Genomic DNA, 11,164 nt, shown 5'->3' with positions numbered 1-11,164 from the left:
AGAAATGCCAACCAACAACTTACCCTCCCCTCCTGCCCCACCCATCACTACCACTGAGCTGTTTGGATTCCATGTGTGAGGTAAGATGAAGCCAGCAAAGAATTTGACTGAAGAGGAACCCAACTGTCCATTCCTTCTCTGGCCTTTTAAGCAGACTCAACTCAGATACTTATTCCAGCTGCCCAGGGCATATTATATACCTTCCTTGCTTGCTGCACACCCAGATCACACCAGCTTACCCATTAGAATAGCCAACGATGCGTAAGGTGTATTAAGCACTGACCATACACCAAGCCCTGTTCTAAGCACTTTGTATACATTATCCTACATAATCCTCACCAAATTTCAAGATAACTGCTATGATCAAACTCAATTTAAAATTGAGGCACAGAGAAATAAAATGACTTTTCCCCTGGTCTCACAGTGGCGAAGTTGGGATTTGAAACCCAAGGTCTGATTCTAGAATTTTTTGTTTTGAATACCCACTCTCCACCCCCTGGACTTTTCAGTCATTGGGGCCGCATCTGGCTCCCAGTTTCTGCCCCAGGTTCTCCTTACTTGGGGAGCCCCAGCTGGGAGACTGAGCTGGGACCGAGCGTGCTAGGGTGACCACAGGGTCAACTGGGTGTGGATAGCTGCGAGAGAGGGGAGGTTTTTGTAAAGAGCAAAGAATCAAGGCTCAGGGGTTTGAATCTGTTTCCTTTCAAGAGAGAAGCTAAAGACAGAAGCCAAAAAGAGCTAGGTGTATATGTCAAATGCTTCAGAGAGCAAATAAAAGAAAACCCAATTCAAATCAGCTTGAGATAGTCATTTTATCCGTTCATATAAGAGCTTGCTCCTTGTAAGGTAAGTTATGACAAACCTAGTCAAAGTACTAAAAAGCAGAGACATCACTTTGCCAACCAAGGTCTCTACAGTCAAGGCTGTGGTTTTTCTAGTAGTCATGTATGGATGTGAGCTGGACCATAAAGAAGGCTGAGCACCGAAGAATTGATGCTTTCAAACTGTGGTGCTGGAGAAAACTCTTGGAGCCTCCGGGACTGTAAGGTTATCCAACCAGTCAATTCTAAAGGAGATCAACTCTGAGTACTCACTGGAAGGACTGATGCTGAACCTGATACGGCCCCAATACTCTGGCCACCTGATGGGAAGAACCAACTCACTGGAAAAGACCATGATGCTGGGAAAGATTAAAGCAGAAGGAGAAGGAGACGACACAGAATGAGATGGTTAGATAGCATCCACAACTCAATGGATGTGAGTTTGAGCAAATCCAGGAAATAGTGAAGGACAGAGGAGCCTGGTGAGCCACCGTCCATAAGGTCACAAAGACTTGGACTCAACTTAACAACTGAACAACAAGAACAAATAAGAGAAAGTGTTGTGGAGGGTGTGGGGTGGGTATTTCAAGTTCAACTGATTCAGTGACTCAACATATCATCAAGGACTTGGGGTCTTTCAGTCTTTCCATCCACCATCCACAGTGTCAACTTCATGCCCAGGCTGGCTCCCCTGTGTCTATGAGAAGACTGTCAGTGGCAGGCAAAGCTATCATAGCCTCACAAGGTTTGCTGGGAGAAGAAGAGAGCCTGGCTCCCTATGGCCCTCTCATAACAGTAAGAAACCTTTTTTTTCTCAGAACACACCCTCCACACTCTGCCTGGAACTCATCCTGGCCCAAGCACAGAGTGAACCCCCGGAACATTGACTGGATCAGCCCCTGGAAGGTCTTTGGCTATGGGAGCTCACAGGACGCTAGGTCATCATGCAAACAGCTTGATCTCACAGAGTTCATCAGTGGCACTGATGCTGGCCATGCACTTGCTCGAGTAGGATTTGGGGACAACAAATACTACTAAAGGAACAAAAGAATCATCTAAAAGAACTGCTTGTGTGTTCACACAAGACACCCCAGGGGATTCCCAGAAATAAACAGCGAGACATTGAGGAGCCCAATGTCCTACACTGTGTGACTGTAATAAAAGTCTATAAAAGTTGAACGCATTTGCACCATGAAACTGGAAAGCCCCAGAGAAAAATTAGGTTCCATTTGCTTTAATGACGCTTTGAGATCCACTTGTACCCTTCTACCTGACCCTCAGCCCTTTCCCAAATGTATTTGTCCCCTCTGGCTCCTTGCATCAGAGCACTTGGCAAGAGACACCCTCCACTGGCATGACCTGTTCCAGATGGTCAATTATGTTGGCTGCCCAGTCAGGGGAGAGGCTCAGACATCAATCAGCTCAATTTATTCATTAGCTTGAATAGCCCAAGAAGTGTAAAAGGAAGTTGGCTTAAGTAAATAAGTTTCTAGTCTGGCTCCAATCATTCCAATAACCCCATTTCCTCTCCCTTCAGCCTAATAGTCCTCTGCTTGGATCTACTCAGGTAGCACTTATTAGGGGAAAGTGAAGCCCAGAAAATGACGCTTGTCCTCAAAACAGGTCAGCCTCCCTGCATATTTCTTGACAGTCAGTCAACAGGTAAGGAGAACCTCAGCATCAGACATTGGTAGATCTGATGCTATCTGCAACACCAAGGCACTCACTCCTATACTTGCTGATGGCTCACAACTGAGACCCACCCTGGGAGTTTCCCTTGACAAAGACTCTTTTTGACCAAACTTTAATTAGCTCCCCTAAACCCCCCTCTAGACTAGACCTAAGCTTTGGGCCTCCATGTACATCCATGCTGAGTCTAGCCTCAGCAATAATCCTGCTAAATCAGTTAGCAAGAATCTGCCCCCCAACCCGGCACTCAATATCTGATCACCCTTGATATCTGCTCAAGTTCCTCATCCTTCACTTTGGTGTATATAAGTCTTTGGCCTGCTTTAGGAAGAATCCTTCGAGGCCAGTTTAGCAAGAATCTTCTTACCCTTGATGTCTCCTCTCAGTCACTTTCCATCTACTAACCTCCTTACCTTCCCCTGGGCTATAAACCCTCATTTGTCCTTATATTCAGAGCTAAGCCTGATCTCTCTCCTATTGCAATAGTCTTGAAAGTCTTCTTTGCCTTTTATAAAAAATATCAGAATATGTTTTTCTTTACTACATTCAGCTAAAGGAGACTGTCTCATCCAGTTACACCCCCTCTGCACAGAAGCCCACATTAAATGGTTGGTAGATGCGGGGCTGCCAAGGCCCAACACCCCTGCCTCAATTCAGGATGCCTCTGAAGGGCCATCTCAGCTTCAGAGTCCCCAGAGGGATCAGCTGAATCCTCTTTTGCACATGCATCAAAGATCATCTTTCCATCCATCCAGTCCTGCTTCCCTCTCTCTACAGGTTCCTACTAAGGGTAGAAAGGGACTATGTTCTGAAGGAGCCAACATGGGCAAGAAGGGATCACACACTGGATGAAGGGGACAGGATATAATTGAAAAGGGGAGAGTTTATCAACATGGCCACATGCCCTTCATACACAGGATCTGACACTCTGGCAAGGACCCCAGGAGGAAGCACTAAAGGTGCTGCTCAGCTGCTTTTAGAACGGCTGGCTCTTAGCAAAGTAGAAGTGCTAGAGCTGCCATCATAGATGGCGGGACAGGGGATCAAAGGTCTTGGAGACATGGGCTGGGTATGTTCTCCAGTCTCTTCTGCGGGTGAGCCTAGAGGGTGCGTCTACTGGTGCGAGAGGTAATGTACTGGCAACAGGGAGCACAGTATCCTTGAAGTTCAGGGTGGCTGTTCTCCCCAGGGCCAGGGCTGATGGGAGGAGACTCTGTTGTAGGGCTCTATGAGAGCAAGTGGTTCACAAAAAGTAATCAAGGCCAGGTTGTGGTGCTAAACCCATAGAAGCCAGGTTGGAGCAACATAGTAATGAGTGGCAGGATGGGGTGGCAGCCATGGGGGCCGGCCTCCAGAGATCTCAGGAAAATGGAAAATAGAATACAGTGCCCCAGGGGCAAAACAGATGGATCCCTAAAAGGATATTTCTCAGACTATATACTTAAAAGAAATTAAGGATGATTGATCAGGAAACCGAGGGAAGCTACATCAATAAAAAGTCACAAGCTACTGCCCAGTATTCAGACCTGAAAGCTGTCAACTAGAGGAGAGTCCTCATCCTCAGGAGGAAGGACCCAGGCCCGTGGCAGCAAGCACAGAAGTAATGAATTCCCCAACCATTCCCCAAAGGGAACTGTAGCCATTGACTCAGTAAAATAGCCAGACATTCCAAAGACCATGAGACACCAGATCGGAGCTGCAGCCGCATCAGAGTCCCCAGTGAGAGTGGGGGGCAGAAGGGAGCCAGGTCACCAGAGGAGGCCCGGTCCAGGTCAGGTCCACGGTGAACCCACCTAGTGGTCATCTTCCTGGTCCTCAAGTGTTAAGTGGAATGGATACTCATCGCAGTTAGGTGGATACCCACACTGGCTCCTTAATGTGTGGCGCCATCCTAGAGGAGAAATCCACTAAAACTGCCCCCATCCCTTTGCCAAAATATGAAATCACAAACAATATTACATCTCAAGCACAGTCTTTCAGAAGACACCCTTAATGACCTAAAAAAGCAGGCATGATGGTCCCCAAAATACTTCCATTTAATTTACCAATCTGACCCCACTCCTACAGAAACCAGATAGACTCTAGAGGATGACAGTGGACCAAACTCAATCAAGAAGTAGCTACCATAGTTGCTGGCCCAGGTGTGGTATCTTTGCTAGAGAAGACTAACACAGTTCTGATTCACAGTGTACAACCCGGCGCCGGTAAATGTATTCTCTTCTCTCCCTGTCAAGAAAGAGCACCAAGAGCAGACTGCATTCCCACGGAACAGTCAACAGTAGAAATTTACAGTCTTACTCTAGGGCCATATTAACTCTCTCATCCTTTTTCATAAAACAGTCCAAAGGGACCTAGACACTCTGCAGAGCATCCCACTTATCAACGACGAACATGGCAGATATCATTATATCAGTGACATCGTGTTAATCAAACAGGATGAGCAAGAAGTGACACGTACGTTGGAGGCCTTGACAGGACCCTTAAGCTCCAGACTGTGGGAAAGAAAACTTGCAAAAATTCAGAGATCCTCTACATCATTGAACTTGTTAAGTCTTGCGGCTTAAAGCAGGTAAGAGTAGATATACGGCATAAGGAACCATCCCATCCAAAATAAAGAATGGCTGCAAGCTCACCTGAGCCCCTCAGTGAGCAGAAAGATGCATCAGGGAAATGCATCCGGCCTTCCACTCATTCATTCATTTATTCATTCATCCACCAAAAACTTGTTGACAACTACTCTGGGTGACCTGCCCTGGGCCTGAGGTTGAGATGGTGTGAATTGGGAATTTTTGATGGTGTCCCCACCCGGGCCCCAAAAATGCTTGGATCCCGCCTTTACTACCACCACTATCCTCCCCCAGAGAGAACCCAAGGAGCAGAAGCGGATGAGAAACAGAGAGATCATTAGAGAAGGAGCATCCCAGGTGACTCTCGAAATGCAGAGCATGCTAAAGTTCAAGGTCAAAGTAAGGCCACCTCTCCTTCTCCAGATTCTTTTAGTTACCTATGCTGTTCAAAATGCCCTCCTGGAAACACAGGGAACACTCAATAAAAATCCAGACTGTCTTGCAGAACAGAGGGTTTCCTCAGGGATCATGAGAGCTTATGAAGGCAGGTTGGGGTTTTTCCCCTGAATGATGGATCTTTTTGAAGCTGGTTTGTGGTGTGCACACGCCCTATCCTCTCAGGATGCTCGGCCCCCAAGCACTCCGCGCCTTCTCCATGTGTTCTGCTCGGCGGCCACTGAAACAACAAGCATCCCTCCGCTTGTACACAGTGAGCTAGAGACAGGCCGACTCCAGTGGAGCTCTGCCACTTCCAAAACCATCCAGCAAGGCTAGTGGCGCTGGTCCACGTTCTTCCAGGTTTCAGTGGGGACAGAGGCTGAAAATTGGTCTCTTGAAGCACCCTTGGCTGAACTGAGTGAGTTCATGAAAAGAAAAAAAAAAAAAAAAAAACCTGGAAGAACTGCTCCAAAAAAAATTCCCATTGGGCAGCAGTGTGTCACTTCAGCCGACCTTTTCCAAAGTAGGGTAACCGTCTTTATGGAGTAAAATGCCCCAAAGCAAGGGAACACCAGGTGGTATAATGGAAAGTACAGAGGCTTTGGTGTCAGAAGGAGCCAAATTCAAATCCTAGCTCTGTCTCTGTGTGATCTTAAGCTATAAGAGCCTTGGTTCCCACATCTGTAAAGTAGGAATACTAATTGACTTCTCTGATGGGTCAGAGGAGAGTACAGCCGTGTGGTGCCTGGAACTCAGCGGACTGTCTTGGAGTCCCTTTACCATAACTGGATCGGCTTTCATAGGATCAGAGCTTGTCAGAGTTGGAGAGGACCAGGCAGAGCTTCAGTTGAATATTTAATTCTTACAGCCCCTGGGGCTTCTGTCTTATGGCTGACCTCATCCAGAATGGGTAAAGAGGTCCCAAGAAAAGAAACCAAGATAATATTTTATTCAAAAGAAAAATGTAAGAAGGTGTCTTCTCCCACCCCAGTTTCTGAGATTTTGCCATCATCCGTGTTTGCTGTGTGAGTCTGATATATGGACCATGGCAGGAGAGCGTGACAGAGGAAGGATAGAGAGGCTGGCCCTTGGCAGCCAAGCAGGGATCCATGACCTCCCCCATATGTTGTCCCCTGAGCCCAGTGCAGGGGTATAACTCAGAGGCTGCATCTGCAAGATGGTCTGGAAACGCTTCCAAGGAGAAGAACACGGTGGAAGCAGTAGCTCTCTAAATCACTTAGGAACAGCTCATTCCCAAGTAATACAAAACTAACGAATTAAGAGAGCATGTCGGCCCCTGAAACTGAGAAGTCCAGAGGCAGGATAAGTTTCAGCAAACTTAGTTAGCAGCTCAGTGGTGAATCCAAGAAGTTTGTTTCTTTCCATCTCTTCCCTCTGCCTTCTGCCCAAGGCTGCCTCCGCGCAAGGCTTCCTCCCCTCTTGGCCACAAGGTGGCTGCTAGTAGTGGTGGCAAGGACAGCCTAGTCCACTGAAAAAAGAGAACTCCTCCAAGAGAGCCTCTGTGAAAGAACAACAACAAAAAAAAAAAAGTGGGGGAGAAGCTTCCTTCTCAGAAGCCCCTAGCAAATGCTTCCCTGGGACACTTGCCAATCACAAAGTCTAGGGTACTGAGCTGTGAGCACAAGCCAGGGTCCACCTCTGGGAGTGAGGACTAGGGCTGCTTTCCCTTGAATTACAAGAGATACGCATGGACAGCACCCAATTGAAAACTGGTGAAAACAAGATAAAAGGGGAGTGAAAGCTGGGAAGCCAATAGCAGCCAATGTGCCGGACACCATCAAAAGCTTTGTCTGCCCTGGATATGGGCTTTCCAGGTGGCGTAATGGTGAAGAATCCACTTGCCAATGCAGGAGGCTCAAGAGATGTGCGTTTGATCCCTGGGTTGGGAAATTCCCTTGGAGAAGGAAATGGCAACCCTCTCCAGTATTCTTGCCTGGAAAATCCCATGGACAGAGGAGCCTGGTGGGCTACAGTCCAGAGGGTCACGAAGAGTTGGACACGACTGAGCACAGCCCAAGAGCAGCAGCCCGGACAGGCATCAGTTCTGATTCTTCCAGCATGCCCACTGCTCTCCATTCTCCTGAAGGTAGATGAGTGAATCTGATAAGATCATCTTTCTCCAGTGTAAACATGGCTCCTTAATTGACTAATGTCTTAGTTGGAAAAGGCTGTGGCCACCCAGCTCCCTGGAATCACTGGTTTCCAAACTTTTTTTACCAAAGAGCATTTTTGTCCATGGAACAGTCAAGGAGGGTGTTTTAAGTGCAGCAGGAAGGGGCTGCCTAGAGGGAAGGAGAATGCTGAACAAGCTAGGCTCTGGATCACCCTCTTCTATTCTAAGCTCACACATATAACCCTGGCACCACCTTAAAATGAGTTTCTAATACCTGTTATTATTTGCAGACTTGACCTTGGGCTTTGACCCTGCCCCACATCCTATAAATGTCAAAGCCTTCAACCTCTGCCTTCAAGAGTTCAGTTTCCTTGAACTTTCTTGTGGTCCAGTGGTTAAGAATCCACCTTTTAATACTTTGATCCCTGGTTAGGGAACTAAGACCTCACATCCCCTGGGGCAACCACTGAGTCACAACAAGAGGGAAGCCCACAGGCCACAAATAAGATCCAGTGCCTGCCTCTGCCACATCCCAGCTGTGTCACCTTGGGGCGATCACTTTACCTCTCCTAGCCTCAGTTTTCTTCTCTACTAAATTGCAAAAACAAGCCACAGTTTGGACCAACAAAAACGCAGCCTATTAGGCCACTGGGTTGACTGTTGCATTTGTAGAATCTCTCTATTTACTCTCCATAATGGCTGGAAATGCTTGACCTGCTCAACACTCAACACTCATGTTAACTGTATCCAGGCTCCATTTTTTTTTTTTTTTTTAAAAAAAGCTCTTTATAAAGGGAATTAGAGGCCCCTAAAGACAACACTTGGCACTAAGTGGACTGTGAGTGGCCCCAGGCTGGTTCCCCAGAGCTCCATAATTTTCTACAGACTCTCCAAATAGGATGCTTAAAGCTAAGTTCCTACTAAAGTTGGGTCTGCTTACAAACATGCCTGCCCCTCGGAACTGCATTCTGGGACTGCTGCTGAAAGCAGCTTTAAAAGCTGCTTTGGAGGCCTGCGCAGGCCTGGGTCTTCTCATTGCTCCTTCAACCTCCTGCCTTTGGAAGCCTGGCTGGTAGACTCCACCAAGGCCCTGACAACGAGCAAAAAGCTGCCTTAAGAAAATGCATCCAGCCATTCTCTCAGTCACTCATTCATTCACCAAAAACTATTGAAAGCCACTCTGGGCAGCCTCCCCTGGGCCTGAGGTTGGTGCGGGGTGGAGGGGTGTAAATTGGAAACTATTTGATGGTATCACCATAGGGGACCCTAGGAATGCCTGGATCCTTCCTTTTACCACCACCATCACCACCCTCCCCCTGAGGAAACCCAAGGAGCAAGAACAGAAGAGAAACCAAGGAAGTATTTCAGAAACAGTATCTCAGATGACTCTTTTTGGCAGAGCACTCTAGACAAAATCTGAACTCAAAGTAAGGCCACTGATCTCTACTTCAAATCTTTTTGTTGTTGTTGTCAATTTTTGGAATGCTTTAATCAACAGAATGGACATATAAAAATGAATTTCAAAATGAAATCAATGCACCCAAGAGGGAGATCTAACATGAGAGTACCTACAGCTCACAATGAGAAACTGGTCAGAGGGAAGAAGGCCAGAGTCCAAAGCAGAGAGTGAGGAGGGATGTGTAAGAGAGGAAGGGCCCTGGGACCGGAATATCAAGATGTGCTCAGCTGATGTCTTCAACTTCCAGACGCCCCAAGGCCTTAGTTGGTGGTTTGGGACAAACATGGTATTTGGTCAAAAAGAGCAGCAGTAGAGATCGGCTGTATCTGGAATGGGGAGGGAGGTGAGACATCTGGGGAGACTGCAGACAGTCTATGATAAAGCAGAGGGAAGTATGAGGGCATGGGTGCTAATAAGGCTCTGTGTCCCTTTACGACAGGCGCCAACCAAACTGCAGCAATGTACTATGAAAAATGACCAAGTCACTACTTTAGTGGCAGATATGAAGTGGCTACAGGAAACTTCTGCGGAAAAGGTCCAGCTTATATGGAGAAAAATACGCATTCAAGCGCTGGATCATCTATAGCGCCACATTCAGAGCTGGTGGAGGAAAGGAGCTCTTTCTGGGTGACTTGCAGAAGGCCATCTTTTCTTCACAGAGAGGACTGAAGCATTCAGTTCTTTACAAAGTTCTGTTAGCCTTCATCTTGTCTGTTTTGCCTTGTATTTGGAAGCGTCCCTGGGCTCACTGCTGGGATTGCTCCAATCGTCAGCTTCAGCTGTGCTCTTGTAATGGCGCCATGTGGACTTGTTAAAAACCGGAAGTCTCAAATGCTTCACTTGAAAGGGCCTTCAAATAAATGACAGCATCAGTAACCACGCCTTCCATAGAATAGCATTTTAGATCTCCTTGGAAATATCTAGCATACAGACGAGAAATTGGCAAGCCATAACCAAATCCAGCCAACGGGCCAGCTTGGGTACACTCCAGCTAGGTCTCAGAGTAGTTGAATACATGTAGTGAAGACGGCAATCTATTTTTCGGAGTGGAACCCACCACCTCGGTCACTTATCTTAGTGGATAAGTGTTCTTTACAAGAGTAACCAGGGTTTTAACAGCTGGGTACCCTCTTTTCTATCTTCATACGGTTCGACCGTTGTTCTCGTTGAGTTCTTGAACAACTCAAAGAGCACGAGAAAGAGGTGTGAGGGCACATAAACTACCTGATTAGATGTGTTTGGAGCTTTGGCACTGAATTCTTCAACCTCCAGCTCTGGAGCTACCAGACAATATGGCTCACAAAGCATCTTGGCAGTTCCATACACATCTTTCACAACGCTAGTGACATTGCAGGTGGGATCAATATTCCCGATGTGTTTCAGATAGGCAGGGTTGGTGTCACCACCAAACAGAAGTGTGTGCTGGTTAATAAGCACGTGGAGAGAGAGGCAGTTGGTATGAAATTGGTCCAGAAAATACTGGGTGTTACTGCTGATGAATGGATCAAACCCAGACTCCTCCTTGTCCTCAGTCACGCCTTGGGCCATGGTAGGAGCCACTTCATTGTGTTTATTCCTGACTTTACTTAGGACTTGTAGAAAGTTATCCAAGACCTGTGGATCTTCAGGGCTCTTATTTGCATATTCTAGAAGTTCAAGAAAACTCAGCATATACCAGCTCTGAACCAATCCCACCAAAGGGTGGTTAAGCAAGTCCTCCAGCAAAAGATTCACTTCAGGCGCACAGGAAGCTCCCTTTGTAGGAACGTGTATGAAGCTTTCTCACACATATTATCTCTCCCTTGGGGATGCTAGCTCCAGAGCACCAGCAGCGGAAATCTCCTGGAACCTCCACATCGGCAGGATGTGGACCTCTTACCATCCCTAGGCCCAGGCTGTCCTGGAAACCCAGCCAGGCTACACAGAGCCACCCAAGGCCTCAGAGTCCACAGCTGAGGGATGAGGACCCCCAGACCAGCAACCCCACCTAACGCCAACTCTGGGGTGGGTGGGAGGGTGGGCAGGTAACTGTCCTTGTCACCAGATGAACCATACC

General features: G+C 47.3%; 1 pseudogene; it reads right to left on the bottom strand.

The window, feature by feature from the left end:
- Positions 1 to 9,692: 9,692 nt before the first annotated feature.
- On the bottom strand, positions 9,693 to 10,898 carry LOC120879407 (annotated as a pseudogene).
- Positions 10,899 to 11,164: the final 266 nt, after the last annotated feature.

This window comes from Oryx dammah, unplaced genomic scaffold, assembly GCF_014754425.2.
Source record: "Oryx dammah isolate SB20612 unplaced genomic scaffold, SCBI_Odam_1.1 HiC_scaffold_20, whole genome shotgun sequence".
NCBI lineage: Eukaryota > Metazoa > Chordata > Mammalia > Artiodactyla > Bovidae > Oryx > Oryx dammah.
Note: the sequence above shows the minus strand (reverse complement) of the source record. Positions and strands in the feature narration are given on the sequence as shown.